Source organism: Pseudochaenichthys georgianus, unplaced genomic scaffold, assembly GCF_902827115.2.
Source record: "Pseudochaenichthys georgianus unplaced genomic scaffold, fPseGeo1.2 scaffold_1383_arrow_ctg1, whole genome shotgun sequence".
NCBI classification, from domain to species: domain Eukaryota; kingdom Metazoa; phylum Chordata; class Actinopteri; order Perciformes; family Channichthyidae; genus Pseudochaenichthys; species Pseudochaenichthys georgianus.
The window spans coordinates 1-10,000 of NW_027262254.1; the positions used below are offsets into that span (position 1 = coordinate 1).

Consider the following 10,000-nt stretch of genomic DNA (forward strand, 5'->3'; position numbering starts at 1 on the left):
CTCACTCACACACACACACACACACACACACACACACACACACACACACACACACACACACACACACACACACACACACACACACACACACACACACACACACACACACACACACACAGTCACTCTCTCTCTCACACACACACACACACACACACACACACACACGCACAGTCACTCTCTCACACACACAGTCTCTCTCACACACACACACACACACACACACACACACACACACACACACACACACACACACACATACTCACTCTCACACACACACACACACACACACACACACACACACACACCCACACACACAGTCACTCTCTCTCTCACACACACACACACACACACACACCCACACAGTCACTCTCTCTCACACACACACACACACACACACACACACACACACCCACACAGTCACTCTCTCACACACACAGTCACTCTCTCACACACACACACACACACAGTCACTCTCTCAATACAACCATAAATATATTCTTTAATTATATAAAAGGTATCGTATGGATTGTATAATTGAATATTGACCAAACGTTTGTTTCTGGAGGAGCTTCCTCCACAGTGTGTGTGTGTGTGTGTGTGTGTGTGTGTGTGTGTGTGTGTGCGTGCGTGTGTGTATGTGTGTGTGTGTGTGTGTGTGTGTGTGAGAGAGAGAGTGACTGTGTGTGTGTGTGTGTGTGTGTGTGTGTGTGTGTGTGTGTGTGTGTGTGTGTGTGTGTGTGTGTGTGTGTGTGTGTGTGTATGTGTGTGTGAGAGAGAGAGTGACTGTGTGGGTGCGTGTGTGTGTGGGTGCGTGTGTGCGTGCGTGTGTGTGTGTCGCTGTAATATCAGAGTGTTTGCTTTAGAGCAGCAGTAAATATTGACGGAGGATCTGAAGAGAGGAAATCTGAAGCGTTTAAATTCACCTATTTCTATCTTAATTAATATTAATACTATTCTTATATATATTTGTGCAATTTTATTATCATTGTATTTTCTTTAGTATGTGTTATTATCCCTCAGGGGAGTTTACCTGAACACACATCGATTCTCCTCAGTCATTCTGAGAGAGTCGAATTTAGTAAAAATATGTCAAAATGAGGACTTTTTTTTAATTATTATTATCGATGTATAAAAAAGTCTTTATTCTGAAACCGATCAAACTGAGGAACGCAGAGGTCGCCTATCAGGCAACAGCTCCAAACACCAGATCATTCCAGCCACGCCTCATGTCCCTCTGTTCCACTTCCTGTTTCTAAAGAGCTGATTCGGGGATACAGCTTTAAAGAGGAGGGGGCGGAGCTTATGGGGACCCGGCAGCTACCGTCTAAACTAAATGCTGCCGTGATGAAACTCCATATCATGGATCATCAAGGATCTGAAACAGTCTGGAGCTCAAAGGCTTTCTCTCTCCCGGTTACACCACAAGCTGAGTTCCTTTCTACTTCCTGCTTCTTCACACACATGCTCTCCAGCACAGGTTAGCTCTGAGTGTTAGCCATGCTAACGTAAACACCGACCATATTACGTCCAAAACAGTCGGGCATTGTTTCTGATAGCAGCTTTCTGATTGGCCCGTGGGTCCACATTTCAGATGTTACGTCATATCGGACGCAAATCTGGATCAGCTCCGTTGTTCCCCGTTTTTAGAGATTTGGGTACGGAGGAAAAGAGAGAGGGGTTACTTTCTGACGCTGCGTGAGTTCCCCGGGGACACACTGGGGACACACCGGGGACACAGCGGGGACACATCGGGGAGGGACACTGGGGACACAGCGGGGACACAGCGGGGACACACAGGGACACACTAGGGACACAGCGGGGGGACACAGGGACACAGCGGGGACACACTGGGGACACAGCGGGGGGGGACACAGGGACACAGCGGGGGGGGACCGGGGACACACTGGGGACACACAGGGACACACCGGGGACACACAGGGACACACTGGGGACTGATAGCAGCTTTCTGATTGGCCCGTGGGTCCACGTTTCAGATGTGACGTCACTTTCTCAAAGTTTCAAAGTGATCACTTAGAATGTATTGTGACTGGGCTCTGGTTTCAGACGGAGGGTGAAAAGAGGAGCTGCAGCATGAGCATCAAAGCACGGGGGACTCACCTGTCCGTTCTGCAGCTCGTTCAGGCCTTTGCACAGCGTCTGGTTCTGGGGAAGACGAGAGAAACACAAACTGAAAACAAATGCTGAAACTTTGGGAATGTCTTTGTGTAAATAATGATTAGTTGAAGCCCCCCCCCCTCAGGCCGGAGTGATATGTTTTAGTACGGAACAATAATGTTTATTTATCAGCGCGTGTATTTAGTCGTCCAATGATCAGCAGAGCAGGGCGTTCCTGAGTCTTTGAGTCAGCGCCGAATAAACAAGACATTTTACGACCGTTTGAAAACATGTTTCAGGTTTATGACATTTTCACAATTTGTAACTCAGGTAACCCCGCCCCCTCAGGTAACCCCGCCCCCCTCAGGTAACCCCGCCTCCGGTAACCACGCCCCCCTCCGATGACCCCGCCCCTCTTTATTCCCCACAGCAGCAGATAAACACACATTCGTTCAGTATGCATTACTTTAACACACACACAAATAGACACACCCACACACACCCACACACACACACACACACACACACACAGACACACACACACACACACACACACACACACACACACACACACACACACACACAGAGACACACACACACACAGTTCTTTATTTAAAACACAAAACTCTCAAAGATATAGCAAGCTGCTTTAATCAGAACTCAGTTGTTGGAGCAGGAGAAGCTCCTCCTGACGGGAAGCTGTGTGTGTGTGTGTGTGTGTGTGTGTGTGTGTGTGTGCGTGTGTGTGTGTGTGCGCGTGTGTGTGTGTTTAAAGCAGACGCTCGGCTGTAAATATAAATAAACAGGAGGGGGGGTGTTTGTTTGGCTGCATTCAGGGGACCATTAGAGAGTGGGAGAAACCAGTCATTTACTCGGAGCTGATCATTAGTACTTAAGTATTGCTTCGTCAGTAAAGCACTCGCGTGCACAGCGACTGCTTTTAATGCAGAAATGTTGCATCTTAGGATTTTATATTAAATAAAACTAAACAAACAAAACAATGATTTTTTTAATGATTGGATTTTTATGTATTATTTTAATTTACATTTTAAGCTGATTTTTGAAGTGAAAATAATTTTATTTTGTCGGCGTTTGTTTACAAGCCAGGGAGGATCAGGGTGCATTATGGGAAATGTAGGCGCAGGTGTTTTTAGAGCTTGGATGTTTTAAGTCCCGCTTCTTCATCTCTACACCTCGTTATATTTGGCATGTTGCTACGGAAACAAGCCCTCGTTAAGATAAACTGTTTCCTCTTCCTGTTCGCGCTGAGGATTTCTCACACACACAGACACACACACACACACACACACACACACACACACACACAGACACACACGTTAAAGGGCAAGAAACACACAGTCATTATTTCCCATTAAGCAGCTCCGCAAGGCAATCACTCTGCAAGCAGTCAGCTGATCACACCCACACACACTCTCTCTCTCTGACCCTCGCTGTGGGGACAGGAGAGGAGGCAGGTGAGGCAGAGGACAGGTGTCTCTCTCTCTGACCCTCGCTGTGTGGACAGGAGAGGAGGCAGGTGAGGCAGAGGACAGGTGTCTCTCTCTCTGACCCTCGCTGTGTGGACAGGAGAGGAGGCAGGTGAGGCAGAGGACAGGTGTCTCTCTCTGACCCTCGCTGTGGGGACAGGAGAGGAGGCAGGTGAGGCCGAGGACAGGTGTCTCTCTCTGACCCTCGCTGTGGGGACAGGAGAGGAGGCAGGTGAGGCAGAGGACAGGTGTCTCTCTCTGACCCTCGCTGTGTGGACAGGAGAGGAGGCAGGTGAGGCAGAGGACAGGTGTCTCTCTCTGACCCTCGCTGTGGGGACAGGAGAGGAGGCAGGTGAGGCAGAGGACAGGTGTCTCTCTCTCTCTGACCCTCGCTGTGGGGACAGGAGAGGAGGCAGGCGAGGCAGAGGACAGGTGTTTCTCAAACTTAATAATATCCCTCTAAGGTACATTTAGAACAGACAAAAAATGTGCGATTAATTTGTGCTTAACTGACATCGTGCGATTAAACGAGATAAGATATTTTAAATCGACTGACGGCCCCAATTTAAACTACAAAACACGTCCGTTTTTTCCACCTCCACCCTATAAACCATGACTCAGTGCGACCTTGTCTTGGAAGAACAAATTAAAGTCAATTTATTACGCCGCGCTCAAGGACACACACACACACACACACTTTATCTGCTTTAGAAGAAGTGTGTGTGTGCGTGTGTGTGCGCGCGTGTGTGTGTGTGTGTGTGTGTGTGTGTGTGTGTGTGTGTGTGTGTGTGTGTGTGTGTGTGATCAGGAGGTAAAATACAAATCTGAATTTTCCACACAAAAAATTTAAATTTGTGAAAAAAAATTCTAACAAATATAAAAAATAAAAAAAAGACAAAATGTTGGATTTTTTTTTAGATATTTAAAGTTCATAAATTTGACACAAAAAACATAATTCAAGGTGGGGTAGGTAAGTTTGAGAAAGCGGCTCGAGATACACTTGTTATATTCCATGGAATGCTCTGAACGTCTGAGAGCAATGAATATCTGAAGTGCTTTGAAGCCGTGGCGCTGTGAAAAGCTCGACCAATCATCTGAGCCGGCTAAAGTAACTGGATGGCCTACCTGCCTGCCAGCCTTCCATCGGGGCACACACTGATCTCTGCCCTCATTGGTCATGTGCGCGTTCGTGTGTGTTGGGGGAGGGGCTCTGTGAGGAAGGGGCAGATTTTCTCCGGCTGTGTATTTTCTAATTCGAGCCACTCGAGCTGTTTCTCCAAACTACCTTTAATGTGTTTCCTGGAAAAAATTAAAATAAGTTTTTTTCTTAAATGTATGAATTTCATTGCCAGAAAGAAAAGGCAATATATTCTAGTAATTTGACCAAAAGAATATTATTTCAAATATTGTTGAAAAAAATGAAGTTAAAAATGTGCCATAAAAAAAATATACGAGCCGCGGACTGTTTTTTAAATGAACCTCATCGCTTTTCTTTCAAAACGCTAGGGATGCATACCGGTATCCGGTATTACCGAAATACCGGTTACTGGTGGCTACACGGTATACCGTACCGAAATCAGATCGATTTCAATACTTTATAAAAAAAAAAAAAAAATTCAATTAATTTTCAAAGCGAGTCCGTGGCCCGTGATGGCGGGAGTTATAAATTAGATTGGATAATCGTTTTTCTTCATATTTTATGTATCTTTCATTGTTTGTTCAACACTAGAAAGGTAAGTCCCACAGATGAACTGGGATTTGTTTCTCTCACCAGCGAAGGCAGATGTTGATTTTAAAGATGAGATTTGTTTGTTTGTGCAAAGCCGAGATCTCATGACCTTTATTCTATTATGCATTTGTTCTCTAGTCGACTCTCAGGTTTAACATTAATTATAACGGTGCTATAACAGTCTGTTTGCATCGACAAGATGTGCTGTTCACGCGGCACACCTGATGTGTTATAAAAGATATTCCATCATCGGTTTTCTTCATATTTGTTATGTATCTTTCATTGTTTGTTCAGTACTAGAAGGTCCAAGAAGTCCCACAGTTTAATTTAATATGTATTTGACTTGTGAACTATATCGTAAAGCGCTTCATGGGAGTCATTGTGGGATGATACATTTCCAAAGTATCACGATATGTATCGGTATCGTTCAGTGGTATCAGTATCGTAAAAAAGTCAACGATATGCATCCCTACGAAACGCTGCGAGCAACTTAGATATCTTTAGTTCAGATCCAAACCCCCACAAAGGCCTGGACGTCTGAGAAAGCGTGCGGAATGAAGGCTGATGTGGAGCGTCTGAAAATACAGATTAAAAACTGCAGTTTACAGAAGAAGCTTCAGATTCTGATTTAACCAGATCTGAAAACAAGAGCAGCGTGATGCATTCAAGGACATATCTGCAGGCCTGTGAATGTGGCTATTCAAAGACTGCTTTTGTTAAACCATCTTAAAGCCTTTTCCTGCCCGGTTACCAGGCAACTCCGACTGAGGCTTATCTGCACACATAAAACGTCCTTGTGGAACAACGAGAACAAATAATTAATAATGTGTTGATTTGACAATAAAGAAAGAAAGAAAATCATTAACTAACGAGAAAGAAATGTTTTAAAAAATAGAAGAATAGTGACTTTAATCTGAGAGAATATCAGAGTCTTTCTTCTGGGGAATTCACATTTAAATTTAAAAGCAAAAACTCACACATTCGGAAGGAAATACAAAATTATCTGCGATTATAAAATCTGTTTTTTCAGGTTTTTGCAAAAACACATCATCAGCCTCTTCACACACACACACACACACACACACACACACACACACACACACACACACACACACACACACACACACACACACACACACACACACACACACACACACACACACACACACACACACACACACACACACCACACACACACACACACACACACACACACACACACACACACACACACACACACACACACACACACACACACACACACACGCTATTAATAGTGTTGTGTAGTTTGAGAGGATGCACACACACTCACTCCTGGCTGCTAAACACAGAGAGAGAGAGGGGGGGGGGGGGGGTGTGTGTGTGTGTGTGTGTGTGTGTGTGTGTGTGTGTAGGTTATTCAACATCCTGCAAACTGAACCCAGAAATATTTAACTTAAAAAAACCTCTATTACTAAACTAAATAATAAACGGTGATAATCCATTTATATTCACATGCACACGCAGCGATGCTCGCTCGTGAACTATAAAGGTTTATTCCATAACATCTTTTATTTTAAATCGCTCAAAGCATCCTGACGAGTACATGAACGCCTCATTCTGATGTCTCTCTGACTCACAGCAGGGCAGCGAGGCCCGCCGGAGAAACACTGACGGTATTTGTAGGTTAGTGACTCACACACACACACACACACACACACACACAGGATTACACTGAAGAGATTAGCTGCTCCTGAACCGAACATCAGGGCTATAAAACCAGAAATATCAATCAAATTTCCACTTTACAGACGGTCCTTGAACGCATCATGTGTGCCAAACGCTTCCAACAACAATTCTACCAATCTGTCAGATCCTGAACCCTCCGAACCAGATCTAATAAAATCACCAAAATTACACCTTTGACCACATCCAGGAAATACTCAATGGACAGAGTATCAGCTTTCCAACTGACCCTGAACGCATCATGTGTGCCAAACTCTTCAACCAGGAAAAATAATAACTTTTATAAAATGATATAATAAATACTGTCGGTACATTTAGGTAACCCTCTGAAATGTACAACTTCCCAGTGGTACTCAAACGCATCATAAGTAACGCTTGTAAGAACGTGGAACTTGTCGTCCACAGAGGGAACGTTTATTATAACTATTGCGTAATATTAATAAACTAAATTCTTCTCGTTCCCCTCGGTATGTGAGGCCGTCAGACTCGCTCGCTCCTGCCTTATTTACCGTCTCCTCTCGGCTGGCATTAACGGCTCTGTGTTCAATAAGAGAGGAACGACCTCAGTGACCTTCGGCAGAGGAGACACCAAACAGAGGGGCTGATGGGAAATATGCGAGGAACGTAAATATATTTATTTATTTAGTTTTGGAGCCGTTATAACACTTAGCAGAATCTGTGAAGATATTCTGTCAATAAGGACATTTCCTGTCCCTTCGTATCATATTCTCAGTCTGTCTTTGCACCTTGTTGTTGTTGTTGTTTTGAGTCTTTTTGTTGATGTGTTCTGTCTTTCTGGCTGTTTTTCCACCTTGTTGTTGTTGTTGTTGTTGTTTTGCGTCTCTTTGTTGATGTGTTCTGTCTTTGCACCTTGTTGTTGTTGTTGTTGTGAGTCTTTTTGTTGATGTGTTCTGTCTTTCTGTCTGTTTTTGGACCTTGTTGTTGTTGTTGTTTTGAGTCTCTTTGTTGATGTGTTCTGTCTTTCTGTCTGTCTTTGCACCTTGTTGTTGTTGTTGTTTTGAGTCTCTTTGTTGATGTGTTCTGTCTTTGCACCTTGTTGTTGTGAGTCTTTTTGTTGATGTGTTCTGTCTTTCTGTCTGTCTTTGCACCTTGTTGTTGTTGTTTTGAGTCTCTTTGTTGATGTGTTCTGTCTTTCTGTCTGTCTTTGCACCTTGTTGTTGTTGTTTTGAGTCTCTTTGTTGATGTGTTCTGTCTTTGCACCTTGTTGTTGTTTTGAGTCTCTTTGTTGATGTGTTCTGTCTTTGCACCTTGTTGTTGTTTTGAGTCTCTTTGTTGATGTGTTCTGTCTTTCTGTCTGTCTTTGCACCTTGTTGTTGTTGTTGTTTTGAGTCTCTTTGTTGATGTGTTCTGTCTTTCTGTCTGTCTTTGCACCTTGTTGTTGTTGTTGTTGTTGTTGTTTTGAGTCTCTTTGTTGATGTGTTCTGTCTTTCTGTCTGTCTTTGCACCTTGTTGTTGTTGTTTTGAGTCTCTTTGTTGATGTGTTCTGTCTTTGCACCTTGTTGTTGTTTTGAGTCTCTTTGTTGATGTGTTCTGTCTTTCTGTCTGTCTTTGCACCTTGTTGTTGTTGTTTTGAGTCTTTTTGTTGATGTGTTCTGTCTTTCTGTCTGTCTTTGCACCTTGTTGTTGTTGTTGTTGTTGTTGTTTTGAGTCTCTTTGTTGATGTGTTCTGTCTTTCTGTCTGTCTTTGCACCTTGTTGTTGTTGTTTTGAGTCTCTTTGTTGATGTGTTCTGTCTTTCTGTCTGTCTTTGCACCTTGTTGTTGTTTTGAGTCTCTTTGTTGATGTGTTCTGTCTTTCTGTCTGTCTTTGCACCTTGTTGTTGTTGTTGTTTTGAGTCTTTTTGTTGATGTGTTCTGTCTTTCTGTCTGTCTTTGCACCTTGTTGTTGTTGTTGTTGTGAGTCTCTTTGTTGATGTGTTCTGTCTTTCTGTCTGTCTTTGCACCTTGTTGTTGTTGTTGTTGTTGTTGTTTTGAGTCTTTTTGTTGATGTGTTCTGTCTTTCTGTCTGTCTTTGCACCTTGTTGTTGTTGTTGTTGTTTTGAGTCTTTTTGTTGATGTGTTCTGTCTTTCTGTCTGTCTTTGCACCTTGTTGTTGTTGTTGTTGTTGTTGTGAGTCTCTTTGTTGATGTGTTCTGTCTTTCTGTCTGTCTTTGCACCTTGTTGTTGTTGTTGTTTTGAGTCTTTTTGTTGATGTGTTCTGTCTTTCTGTCTGTCTTTGCACCTTGTTGTTGTTGTTGTTGTTTTGAGTCTTTTTGTTGATGTGTTCTGTCTTTCTGTCTGTCTTTGCACCTTGTTGTTGTTGTTGTTGTGAGTCTCTTTGTTGATGTGTTCTGTCTTTCTGGCTGTTTTTCAGCTTGTTGTTGTTGTTGTGTGTCTCCTTGTTGATGTGTTCTGTCTTTCTGTCTGTCTTTGCACCTTGTTGTTGTTGTTGTTGTTTTGAGTCTCTTTGTTGATGTGTTCTGTCTTTCTGTCTGTCTTTGCACCTTGTTGTTGTTGTTGTTGTTGTTTTGAGTCTCTTTGTTGATGTGTTCTGTCTTTCTGTCTGTCTTTGCACCTTGTTGTTGTTTTGAGTCTCTTTGTTGATGTGTTCTGTCTTTCTGTCTGTCTTTGCACCTTGTTGTTGTTGTTTTGAGTCTCTTTGTTGATGTGTTCTGTCTTTCTGTCTGTCTTTGCACCTTGTTGTTGTTGTTGTTGTTGTTTTGAGTCTCTTTGTTGATGTGTTCTGTCTTTCTGTCTGTCTTTGCACCTTGTTGTTGTTGTTTTGAGTCTCTTTGTTGATGTGTTCTGTCTTTCTGTCTGTCTTTGCACCTTGTTGTTGTTTTGAGTCTCTTTGTTGATGTGTTCTGTCTTTGCACCTTGTTGTTGTTGTTTTGAGTCTTTTTGTTGATGTGTTCTGTCTTTTTGTCTGTTTTTGGACCTTGTTGT

At 43.1% G+C, this 10,000-nt stretch overlaps 1 long non-coding RNA gene across 1 annotated transcript in view; it reads right to left on the reverse strand.

Moving 5' to 3' along the window:
• Positions 1-2,118: 2,118 nt before the first annotated feature.
• LOC117440998 (uncharacterized) overlaps positions 2,119-10,000 on the reverse strand; it is a 29,177-nt gene continuing 21,295 nt past the window's right edge. The window contains exon 3 of the long non-coding RNA XR_004551350.1: positions 2,119-2,163. This is a non-coding gene — a long non-coding RNA (uncharacterized lncRNA). The remainder of the gene's footprint in view (positions 2,164-10,000) is intronic.